Source organism: Sinocyclocheilus grahami, unplaced genomic scaffold (assembly GCF_001515645.1).
Source record: "Sinocyclocheilus grahami isolate Dianchi unplaced genomic scaffold, SAMN03320097.WGS_v1.1 scaffold1028.1, whole genome shotgun sequence".
NCBI classification, from domain to species: domain Eukaryota; kingdom Metazoa; phylum Chordata; class Actinopteri; order Cypriniformes; family Cyprinidae; genus Sinocyclocheilus; species Sinocyclocheilus grahami.
In genome coordinates this window covers 72,732-84,897 of record NW_015506207.1, presented here as the reverse complement: position 1 = coordinate 84,897, position 12,166 = coordinate 72,732, and the positions used below count along the sequence as shown (strand labels likewise).

The 12,166-nt window shown below is 39.6% G+C and overlaps 1 long non-coding RNA gene across 1 annotated transcript; it reads left to right on the top strand.

Moving 5' to 3' along the window:
* The first annotated feature begins 11,219 nt into the window (after positions 1-11,219).
* On the top strand, positions 11,220-11,849 carry LOC107565809 (uncharacterized). The gene is made up of 3 exons (XR_001606428.1): positions 11,220-11,297; positions 11,439-11,464; positions 11,591-11,849. It is a non-coding gene; the product is annotated as an uncharacterized lncRNA (long non-coding RNA).
* The last annotated feature ends 317 nt before the right edge of the window (positions 11,850-12,166 follow it).

Here is a 12,166-nt window from a genome sequence, read left to right as displayed (position 1 = left end):
GGTGCGTGCAGACACCAGCGGTGCATCCCTCACACTGGCTACCAGACTGGGATACCGAAGGGCTGACCTTGAGAATCTGGGTGTGACAGACAGGACGTGACATGACTCTGGATGATCAGCTGTGATGCGACGAGATTCTGGATGAATAACTGAGGCGTGACGTGACTCTGGACGAACAGTTGAGACATGACGAGGCTCTGGCAGATCAGCTGAGACTTGACCTGACTCATGAAGATCTGTTGTGATTAGACCTGACTCATGACGATCAATTGTGACTTGACTTGCCTCATGATGATCAACTGTGACTAGACTTGACTCGTGACGATCAGTTGTGACTAGACTTGACTCATGAAAATCAGCTGTGACTAAACTTGACTCAGAGAGATCAACCATGACCTGACTGCACTCAGGAAGATCAGCGGTGACCTGACTTGACTCCTGAAGAACAACTGTGACTTGACCTGGTTCATGACGATCAACTGTGACTAGACTTGACTCATGAAAATCAGCTGTGACTAAACTTGACTCAGAGAGATCAACCATGACCTGACTGCACTCAGGAAGATCAGCGGTGACCTGACTTGACTCCTGAAGAACAACTGTGACTTGACCTGGTTCATGACGATCAACTGTGACTAGACTCGACTCAGGAAGATCTGTTGTGACTTGACTAGACTCATGAATATCAGCTGTGACTTAACTAGACTCATGATAATAAACTGTGACTTGATGGGACTCAGAAGGAGCAGTTGTGACTTGACTTAATTCATGAAGATCCACTGTGACTTGACTTTACTCATGACGGTCAGCTGTGACTTGACGGGGCGCTGTTGTGTCCGAACGCTGACCCTTGCATCTAAGCTCAGATCGCAGAGGTTGATTCAGGCCATCACAGAAAAACTCTATCAGAAGACAGTCTGGTAGATCAGCATAATGTGCTATGGCTAGAAATTCTCTAATATAGTTCTCCAGCGATCGCGGGCCTTGTTTAAGGGCTAGTAATATTCTTGCAGTGTCCATACCTGGCCAATGTCCACTTGAATAGCTACTGGATCCCTGTGTGGCCGAGTATTCTGTAACGGGACGACAGAGACGTGAGACGTGTGGATCCATGTGCAAGCGTTATTCTGAGCAGAAGACAGAGACGTGGTCAGAACAGGCAGGGTCGGACAATGGCAAACAGGTATATGGCGGGCAAAACACAAGAATAGTCCTAGGGCTAGCGTAGGTCGACGATCGGCAGACAGAATCACAGGGGCGAGACTAGAGGAATAAATCAAGGGAGACAGGCAAAGATCAGAACCGAGAAAACCGGCAAGGCAAAACAAGGAACCACGGGCAGGATAACAGGAACCAGGAAAACTAACAGGCTAAGCAATACTCGGCCGTGAATGGTGGGTTGAGTGGGTGTTGTATAGTGAGTGAGTAATGTGAAACAGCTGTGTGCAATCCGTGCTGAGTGCAATCAGTGCAATGAATGATGGGATATGTAGTCCGGGATGATAAGCAACAGTAGGTGTAGTGCGAGAGTCAATGTAATGGAAAGGGTGACCTCTGATGGTGAATGAACGGAAGTCCATGGACAGGATTCGTGACAGTAAGGCAGAAGCAAAAATAATAATTAGGAAAGCTCTTATAAATGCATGGCAGAAACTTTGGGAGAAAGAGAAGACTGGACGACATCTATATAGAATTCAAAGGGAAGTAGGAATATGTGACAATGACATGGGATTGAGAAGACGAAAAGAATTAGTAATAATCCAAATTAAAATAGGACATACTGCATTAAATAGAAATCTAAATAGAATCAAGAAACATCCGAATGGATAATGCATGCATTTGTGGGATTGTTGAAACTGTAGAGCATGCGCTGTTGCATTGTAGAGCATATAACAACGAACGACAAATGCTAGAAGCTAAAGTAATGGAAGAAGGTGGAAGCGTGATGCTAGAAGATATATTAAGTAAGCTAAAATGAATAAGAATATTAGATTTGCTTTGTTAAAATATCTTAAATATACAGGAAATTATATAAGAATGTAATGATGTTCATTTATTCATTTTTATGACTATTATTATTATTATTATTTAGTGTGACATATATGATACATATACATGCGTCGCTGCTCCACACTCCAGATCAGATGGTGGCGGTAACTAGTCTGCCATCCGCCAATACACATTAGAAGAAGAAGAAGAAGAAGAAGAGGAGGAGGGACGCGGATACGGGCCATTGCGAGGAATACTCTTTGTAATTGTTGCTAGCGAACAACAGTAGGGCGAAGCAAAGACGAAACAAACTACTTTTTCATGTGTTTATTTCTTATCTTTTGGGGGTTAAGTGACATGTTTCGGAGCCTCGGCATGGAGCAGCACACCGCATCGGCATTCCGTTAGAGCGGAAAGTAACGTTACATGTTTTAGTCTTACTTTCGAAAGCGTGGAGAAGAATGCTAGGTGTTGCTCTCACTCTGTGTGCTTTGCTCTTGCGTGGTCAGCCAATCTCATAATGTGCCATACCGTTACTCTATTAGCCGAACAAACACAACACACCAGGTTAACAGTAAAGAAATATGAGTCCTGGTGTTGTGCTTTGGATGCTAAGTAGGTTATATAGCTTGTGTAGTTTCGAGAAGTCCTGTATTTGGTGTTGTGCTTTGGGAGACGAGGACCCTTTCAGCTGAAAAACAGCCTCCACTGAAAGAAAATCAAGATAGAGTTTAGAATATTTCTACATAGACCTTACTATTGACACGAACGGCTCAGCTCAGCTAAACGCTGTCTTTACAGACAAACTGCATAGTTAATACACGAAACAGAGTTAATACACGAAACAGAGTTAATACACGAAACAGAGTTAATACACGAAACAGTTAATACACGAAACAGAGTTAATACACGAAACATAGTTAATACACGAAACAGAGTTAATACACGAAACAGAGTTAATACACGAAACAGAGTTAATACACGAAACAGTTAATACACGAAACAGAGTTAATACACGAAACATAGTTAATACACGAAACAGAGTTAATACACGAAACAGAGTTAATACACGAAACAGTTAATACACGAAACAGTTAATAAACAGTTAATACACGAAACAGAGTTAATACACGAAACAGAGTTAATACACGAAACAGTCTCATTTGAGCCGTAATTAAATGATAAATAGCATTAGGTTATTTGCTAACCCTCTTAAAATAAACGACTTCATCCGTGGTATATGAAACATGCAAGTACATAATGTTAGTTTGATGATATAAATCAGTGATGTGCTTCTGCTGTTTTTATGTGTTACTTTATGAACCCAGACATATTTCTCTACTCTCAGTCTTTATGATCTGTAGAAAAACCGTCCTGTTGTATAAATGTGTCCCACTATCCCAGACATGATTTCTAATCGTTCGTTTCTTCTTCAGGTGCATCTGCTGGTGAACCGGACAACGTGTCAGTGATGGAGGGAGATTCAGTCACTCTAAACACTGGTGTTAAAACTAGCCAGCAAGGCAGAATTAGATGGTATCTCAATGACAGTCGTATCGCTGAAATCACTGCAGATCAGAGTACGATCTGCACAGATGCTGAGTGTCCTGAGAGACTGGCGCTGGATCTCTGACCATCACAAACATCAACACCACACACTCTGGACTCTATACTCTACAGATCAACAGCAGCAACCATGAAACCAGCTTCAGTGTTACTGTTCAACGTAAGTCATTCACGTTAAAGCAGGCGATACGTGTTTAAATCAGATCTGTTTATTATAGCAGTGACCCTCAGCAGCTTGAAAAACTAAACTTTCCTTCAAAATGTGAATGGATTATGTGAGGGACGTTTTGATGCACAATGTAACTGGCCATGGATCATTCATGGTCACCTGTCAACACTGACAAGTTAAAGCTGTTACTGGGGTTTACTAGGGCTGCAAAACTATTAGTCGCAATTAATCGATTCAAAATAAAAGTTCGTTTACACACAGTACACACATTTATATTATTTTTTCACACCACGGTTATTGTGGCCAAAATGATTCACGGTATCGATATATATCGTGATATCTATATAAACATTGGGGATTCAGCCACATTCATTTTTACTTTTACATGTGGCTACTGATAAACACAGGGCACATGCATTTTCACTTCTGCTGCTTCTCCAGGTCACAGTCTTCTTTGAAGCTCACTATGAAATAACAAGAGAGAAAATACTGTCGAGTTGTGTGATGAATAAATATTAACTTCAAAACTGATACTTTAACCTGTTATCTTATGTACCCGTATTTTAATCTCTTTAACCTATAGTTGTGCAGGAGCCAGTGAAGCCATGCAGTTAATGTGCTTTTAATTCAGTTTAAATGTGCGTCTAGAACGACTGCAGATGAGGCACTGCGACCAACTTAATATTTTACAGAGTTAGACGGCCCTTTATTTAAATAGATGAACACAGGAAACCGCTGTTAACAGGTTAATGTAACGTTTCCCATTCCATGACTAGTAAAGTAATGGTAACTTACTGTCTGTATAATAGTGAACATGGCTCTTCTCGGAGTAGCGCGGCCTCGAGCTGGGTCTTCACTTTAGACCAGGGTTCCTCAAATCTTGCCCTGGAGGGCCAATGCGCTGCAGAGTTTAGCTCCAACCCTGATCAAACTCACCTACCTGTGATTTTCTAATGATCCTGAAGACACTGATTAGCATGCTCAGGTGTGTTTGATTAGGGTTAGAGCTAAACTCTGCAGGAAAGTGGATCTCGTGGGCCAGATTTGAGGATCCCTGCTTTAGACTGTCAGCATTAATGCACAATACTGCCCCCTGGGAGCTCAACCAGGTACTGGCGCTGGAGAGGGCTATTTGTGTGTCCTGTTATCATAAGTGTCCTGCTCATTTTAAATATTGCGGTTCTCACCAATACCGGTATATTGTCACATCCTAAATTAACACGATATTTCATGATTTGAATATCACGGTTATCGTCAATATCGGTATATTGCGGCACTCTTAACTGTGTATATTTATTATGTACATGTAAACAAACACACATACATGTATATATTAAGGAAAAATATGTTAGATTTATATGTAAAATATTTTATATTTATATTTAATATAAATTATATACAAGCATTTACATACAAATAAATATGATATATACAAATATATATATATATATTTAAATATATACATATGTGTGTGTATTTATATATACTTTATGTGTGTACTGTGTATATTTATTATGTAAACTAGGGGTGTAACGATACACGTATTCGTATTGAACTGTTCAGTACGAGGCTTTCAGTTCAGAACTCATTACAAACCAAACGATTCATTGGAATAATCCTATTACTGCATATTATTCTATTAGGTTAGATTAGTGCGAGACGAGTGCGCATTTAGAGTGCGTTCTTTCACTGCATGATTCAGTCTATTAAAATACATTTAGAATGATCACAAAATTCAAGATATGGGGACAGAAATTTATTTATTTACATTAGGGATGTCAATTTTCGATCATTTCCATGATCGATCTCGTTTAAATTAACGATCGATTAATCGTTAACCTCAATGCTGCAAAATGCGTCTATGCAGCCCGGCATGACCGGATGTGCAAAAGTTACTCAAAAAAAAGAGAAAGAAACCGCTTTCTTACCCAATTTAAAGGGGATTTAGTCTGAATAAAATGCTAGTAGCAGGACTGTAAAATGAATAGATGTGATTATGATAATATGAAGAGAGCTCGTTTGAGATGATTTTACTTTGTTGACTGTTTCCCATCCCCACACGGAGACCACTGAACGCGCCTCTTTAAATGGTTTCGTGGTGCCCGTTATTGTATTTTAAAACACTGTTGCAATGTTTTCAACTGACATTATGGCATTTAAAATAAAATGATCCCAAACGTAACTGTGGCGCGTGTGGCTGTGCTGCACAGTCAGTGAACCGCTTCCATCGGCGCTGCTGCAGCAAAACACACTGTTGCTCACATCAAACATTATTATGTGAGTATTATGACCAGGACTTCATTTGATCCTGCTGGATCCTGTTCCGGGAAAATGTCAGATTTAGAATTTTTGCGTTGCGGTAGGCCTATTGCTTACATAGGCTATACATTTTCCTTAAAGCATCCCATTTTGTCCCAGGGCTTGAAAACCTGTGCCTAGGCTAGTTAGGTCCTGCAGAAACTCGTGAACGATGCTCGTAGTTGTGGCATCACCGTTTAGTGACATCATTGAAAGCTCCGGGAAAACGTATTGGCAAGTGTCAGTCACAGCGCCTTTTAATTGCGGTTTTGAATCCAGTAATTATTTATTTACAAATTATAAGCTCTGATTATGACAAGTGTGGTATAAAAGCTTTGTTTATTAGAGGAATAATTGGTTAGCTGGAAAATCTTACATCGCGACCGTGCTTTTGGATGCCGTTCCAGCCCATAATAGCCTAGATTTATGTGGTCACGAATTTCCACAAATTCAATAATATTTAGGCATTGTTTCTTTTCCTAAATCCTCACCATCTGACCCTCTAATTTCGCAGGTTTATTTTATTGTCATTCACTTTATATCACTGATTTCGCATCTAAGGGAAATGAAAGATTTCATTCGATGTATTAATTTGTTCCCTCATTTTAGTTAAATCATGGGTTAAGGAACAAAATTAATGAAACATGGACAGTGGCCACAAATTAATAAGTCGTAGGAACGAATTAACAAGTTGTAGGAATGAATAGCCTATCTGTCCTGTGTCCCACAGCCCTGCAAAGCGCAGAGCCCGATATGAAACAATTATCTGGGGAAATTACTTAGTTACTACATTTCTATGCTTTCCATGTTGAAGAACTTTGTGTTGTTTCTATTTTAATGTAGTTTTAAAGTTTAAATCACATTAAAAGCTTATTTTGTACATTATGAGTGAATGATGATGCATTTATATACCGTCACTCACAGCCGCACGCACGTGTTTTGTGCATGAGCCGCACACAGCCCAAAATTAAGCGACTTAATCGACCATCGATAGCTTTAATCGACTGCATCTCTTATCGACAATTAATCGATCATCGATTAATCGTTGACATCCCTAATTTACATGATTTCATATAGTTAATCAATAACACAGAAGAGTGTTGCAATGTTTTCAACTGACATTATGGCATTTAAAATAAAATGATCCCAAACGTAACTGTGGCGCGTGTGGCTGTGCTGCACAGTCAGTGAACCGCTTCCATCGGCGCTGCTGCAGCAAAACACACTGTTGCTCACATCAAACATTATTATGTGAGTATTATGACCAGGACTTCATTTGATCCTGCTGGATCCTGTTCCGGGAAAATGTCAGATTTAGAATTTTTGCGTTGCGGTAGGCCTATTGCTTACATAGGCTATACATTTTCCTTAAAGCATCCCATTTTGTCCCAGGGCTTGAAAACCTGTGCCTAGGCTAGTTAGGTCCTGCAGAAACTCGTGAACGATGCTCGTAGTTGTGGCATCACCGTTTAGTGACATCATTGAAAGCTCCGGGAAAACGTATTGGCAAGTGTCAGTCACAGCGCCTTTTAATTGCGGTTTTGAATCCAGTAATTATTTATTTACAAATTATAAGCTCTGATTATGACAAGTGTGGTATAAAAGCTTTGTTTATTAGAGGAATAATTGGTTAGCTGGAAAATCTTACATCGCGACCGTGCTTTTGGATGCCGTTCCAGCCCATAATAGCCTAGATTTATGTGGTCACGAATTTCCACAAATTCAATAATATTTAGGCATTGTTTCTTTTCCTAAATCCTCACCATCTGACCCTCTAATTTCGCAGGTTTATTTTATTGTCATTCACTTTATATCACTGATTTCGCATCTAAGGGAAATGAAAGATTTCATTCGATGTATTAATTTGTTCCCTCATTTTAGTTAAATCATGGGTTAAGGAACAAAATTAATGAAACATGGACAGTGGCCACAAATTAATAAGTCGTAGGAACGAATTAACAAGTTGTAGGAATGAATAGCCTATCTGTCCTGTGTCCCACAGCCCTGCAAAGCGCAGAGCCCGATATGAAACAATTATCTGGGGAAATTACTTAGTTACTACATTTCTATGCTTTCCATGTTGAAGAACTTTGTGTTGTTTCTATTTTAATGTAGTTTTAAAGTTTAAATCACATTAAAAGCTTATTTTGTACATTATGAGTGAATGATGATGCATTTATATACCGTCACTCACAGCCGCACGCACGTGTTTTGTGCATGAGCCGCACACAGCCCAAAATTAAGCGACTTAATCGACCATCGATAGCTTTAATCGACTGCATCTCTTATCGACAATTAATCGATCATCGATTAATCGTTGACATCCCTAATTTACATGATTTCATATAGTTAATCAATAACACAGAAGAGTGCCGTTTTTTCTCTCCCAAAATCAGCATGATTACAAATGATTTTTACAACAGTTCAATAAGCAATAAGTTAATTATTAGACTTACGTTTTAGACACCATATTGCCTGTTTTTTGCTCAATTTCGCCAACAAAAGTCATTCCAAACCCAGCCACAGCGCTGTTTCATGTCTCTGAACAACTTGACAGTGATTCGTTCCTGAATGAATCAACTGTTTAAAGGATTCGGTTCAATTGCAATGACTCACTTGTTAACAGTGACTTGCTGCCACCCACTGGCGGTTTTAATTTCACATTTAAAGTTTCTTTTCATTTTTTAATTAATTTCAAACATCAGTTGCCAACGTTTTATGTTTAAAATATCAAAATATTATTTATGCATTTGTAACTGCAGGTTAAAGCATTACATCTTGTCCCTCTGAGCTGCATTAAACAGTGTGTAAAAGCATCTAAATGCCTCTTCAGATGCAACTTCTGTGTTTCCTCTGCATTGCAAAGATGAGTTTTGTCAAAACGGACTTCATTTGCTTGGTAACAGCCCAAATGTCTTATTGACTTAAAAAAAAAAAAGACTCAAAAGGTGATGCACACTTTTAGAAAAAAATGGCTTTATAAAGGTAAAAATGCCCATAAAAGGTTAAACTTATTGGAAAATATTAATCTGCTACATGACAATAGGCTAGATCAGCTGGAATGCTGTTTTTGTTTTATATGCTGCTAAGAAGACACCCCAGAAGATGGGTCAAGTATAGCTCCATCATTGTTCAGAGTAAAAGATTAGTTTTGATTAAAAAATGTTTTAAAAATCAAGGAAATTTCTCTGACATTTCATTCTTTTTGCTGTATCATATCGAACCGAACCGTGAATTTTGCCAACCGTTACACTCCTAATGTAAACAAAAACTTTTATTTTGAATGCGACTAATCGCGATTAATCGTTTTGCAGCCCTAGTGTTTACAGTGCAGTTTTTGACCAAAACGGAAAACGGCGGTTGTTTTTGTCAGTTAAATGAAATCTGTTGATCATATAAAGAGATCTTCAGTGTGTAATTGTTTTCATATCTGCACATGTTGTGGAGTTTGCTTGTTATTATCAGGAAAAGATCCTCCAGCAGCTGTTGGTTTGTGTTTCAGATGCTCCTGCTGTGAAACTAGATGATGTGAAGTCTGTGAAGGAGGGAGAATCTGTCACTTTACATCCTGGTGTAATAAAAAAGCCAAATGACTTGATGACGTGGCTTTTTAATGCCGTCTGCATCGCTGAAATTAATGCACATCCCAGTAAGACCTGCACAGATGCTGAAGAGAGATTCAGAGACAGACTGCAGCTGGAGAATAAGACCGGATCTCTGACCATCACAGACACCAGAACCACAGACTCTGGACTTCATCAACTACAGATGATCAGCAGCAGCAGCTTCAGTGTTAGAAGGATGAAGAGTTTCAGTGTTTCTGTCACTGGTGAGTCTCATTCAGTGCAAATTAAACACAGGGAGGGCTGGTTTGAGTAACATTTTAATTAATCTTATTAACCTGCACAATGCAGGAAGTTTTCCTGTAAGCAGCGATGTTTCCTGATGTTATTTTAGTTCCTGTTCTTCTAAAACCATAATTTATCAGTTAAATCTGTAGTACACAACTGATTAACAAAGCAGAAAGCTGCACACATCAGTCAGAAATCTCAGTAAAACTGATATGACTGTATGGTTCCAGGTTCAGGTTGGTCTTCAGCTGCTGTAGCAGGAGTATGTGCTGCTGTAGTTATTCCAGAAATCTCAGTAAAAATGATATGACTGTATGGTTCCAGGTTCAGGTTGGTCTTCGGCTGCTGTAGCAGGAGTATGTGCTGTAGTTCTTCCAGAAATCTCAGTAAAACTGATATGACTGTATGGTTCCAGGTTCAGGTTGGTCTTCAGATGCTGTAGCAGAAGTATGTGCTACTGTAGTTATTCCAGAAATCTCAGTAAAACTGATATGACTGTATGGTTCCAGGTTCAGCTTGGTCTTCAGCTGCTGTAGCAGGAGTATGTGCTGCTGTAGTTATTCCAGAAATCTCAGTGAAACTGATATGACTGTATGGTTCCAGGTTCAGCTTGGTCTTCAGCTGCTGTAGCAGGAGTATGTGCTGCTGTAGTTATTCCAGAAATCTCAGTGAAACTGATATGACTGTATGGTTCCAGGTTCAGCTTGGTCTTCAGCTGCTGTAGCAGGAGTATGTGCTGCTGTAGTTATTCCAGAAATCTCAGTGAAACTGTTATGACTGTATGTTTTCAGGTTCAGGTTGGTCTTCAGCTGTTGTAGCAGGAGTATGTGCTGCTGTAGTAATTCCAGAAATCTCAGTAAAACTGATATGACTATGGTTTCAGGTTCAGGTTGGTCTTCAGATGCTGTAGCAGGAGTATGCGCTGCTGTAGTTATTCCAGAAATCTCAGTAAAACTGATATGACTGTATGGTTCCAGGTTCAGCTTGGTCTTCAGATGCTGTAGCAGGAGTATGTGCTTCTGTAGGTATGGTTCCAGGTTCAGGTTGGTCTTCAGATGCTGTAGCAGGAGTATGTGCTGCTGTAGTTATTCCAGAAATCTCAGTGAAACTGTTATGACTGTATGGTTTCAGGTTCAGGTTGGTCTTCAGATGCTGTAGCAGGAGTATGTGCTGCTGTAGTTATTCCAGAAATCTCAGTAAAACTGATATGACTGTATGGTTCCAGGTTCAGCTTGGTCTTCAGCTGCTGTAGCAGGAGTATGTGCTGCTGTAGTTATTCCAGAAATCTCAGTGAAACTGATATGACTGTATGGTTCCAGGTTCAGCTTGGTCTTCAGCTGCTGTAGCAGGAGTATGTGCTGCTGCAGTTATTCTGCTCGTGGCTGCTGCTGCTGCTGTCATTTACTACCGTAAGCAAAGGAAAAGTGAGTATTACATACAGCTGATTGAACAAGATGGAAATAATAGATTCAGTGTGTGTGCAAGATGTGAAGATATGTATTTTTATTCTAATTTGCCAAAGCCATCTTTGTGTGTAACTGAGTTTGTCCTTATTGTTCAAACAGGCAGCACGGCGAAGCAAAATAATAAGGTAATATAAACCTAAATTCCTCAAACACAACTCCAGTCTTTAGTTTTTTGTCTTTGTTTAACTAAATCATCAATCCTGTTCATTTCTCTTACCCGCTGTGTTTTTTTTGTGTTTTTTTTTACACAGACTGATCTTATGAAATACTCATTCGTTAGTCCGACCGAGGCTGCTGCTAATGGAGCGTCCCAGGAAAAGACTGACACTGAAACACCACTGTAACATTATTTATTATTTTATTTGTAGTGAAAGCCAGTTAAGCAGTAAACCAGCAATAAACTAAGAAACAAAACAACACGTTACCAGCAGCAGACCAGCAAGTGCTAGAAGTTTTTCAGTATTAAGTAGAGATGTGCATCTCGTAACTGAGGCCGATGCGATACGCATCTCGATGCATTGCCAATGATACGATACATTGAAGAGACACATGAAGCAGCTACCGATGCGCTGTGCTGAGATTCTCCCGTTACGATGCAGTGCGATCCGATTTCGATTCGATTCAACACGATGCGATTCGATGCAATACGATGCAATGGAGAAAATGTGATTGCTTTTATTTCTCTGGTTCAGACAGACAGCAGATCATAAATTAACTTAAGTGTCTTCTAACGCCTCGAGGCCTGTTTCAAGTTTACCAAATAAGCCAGGCTTATTTCAGTTAGTCTGACTCATTGCCAAATGATTTGGTTTCATAAAGCAAATTTA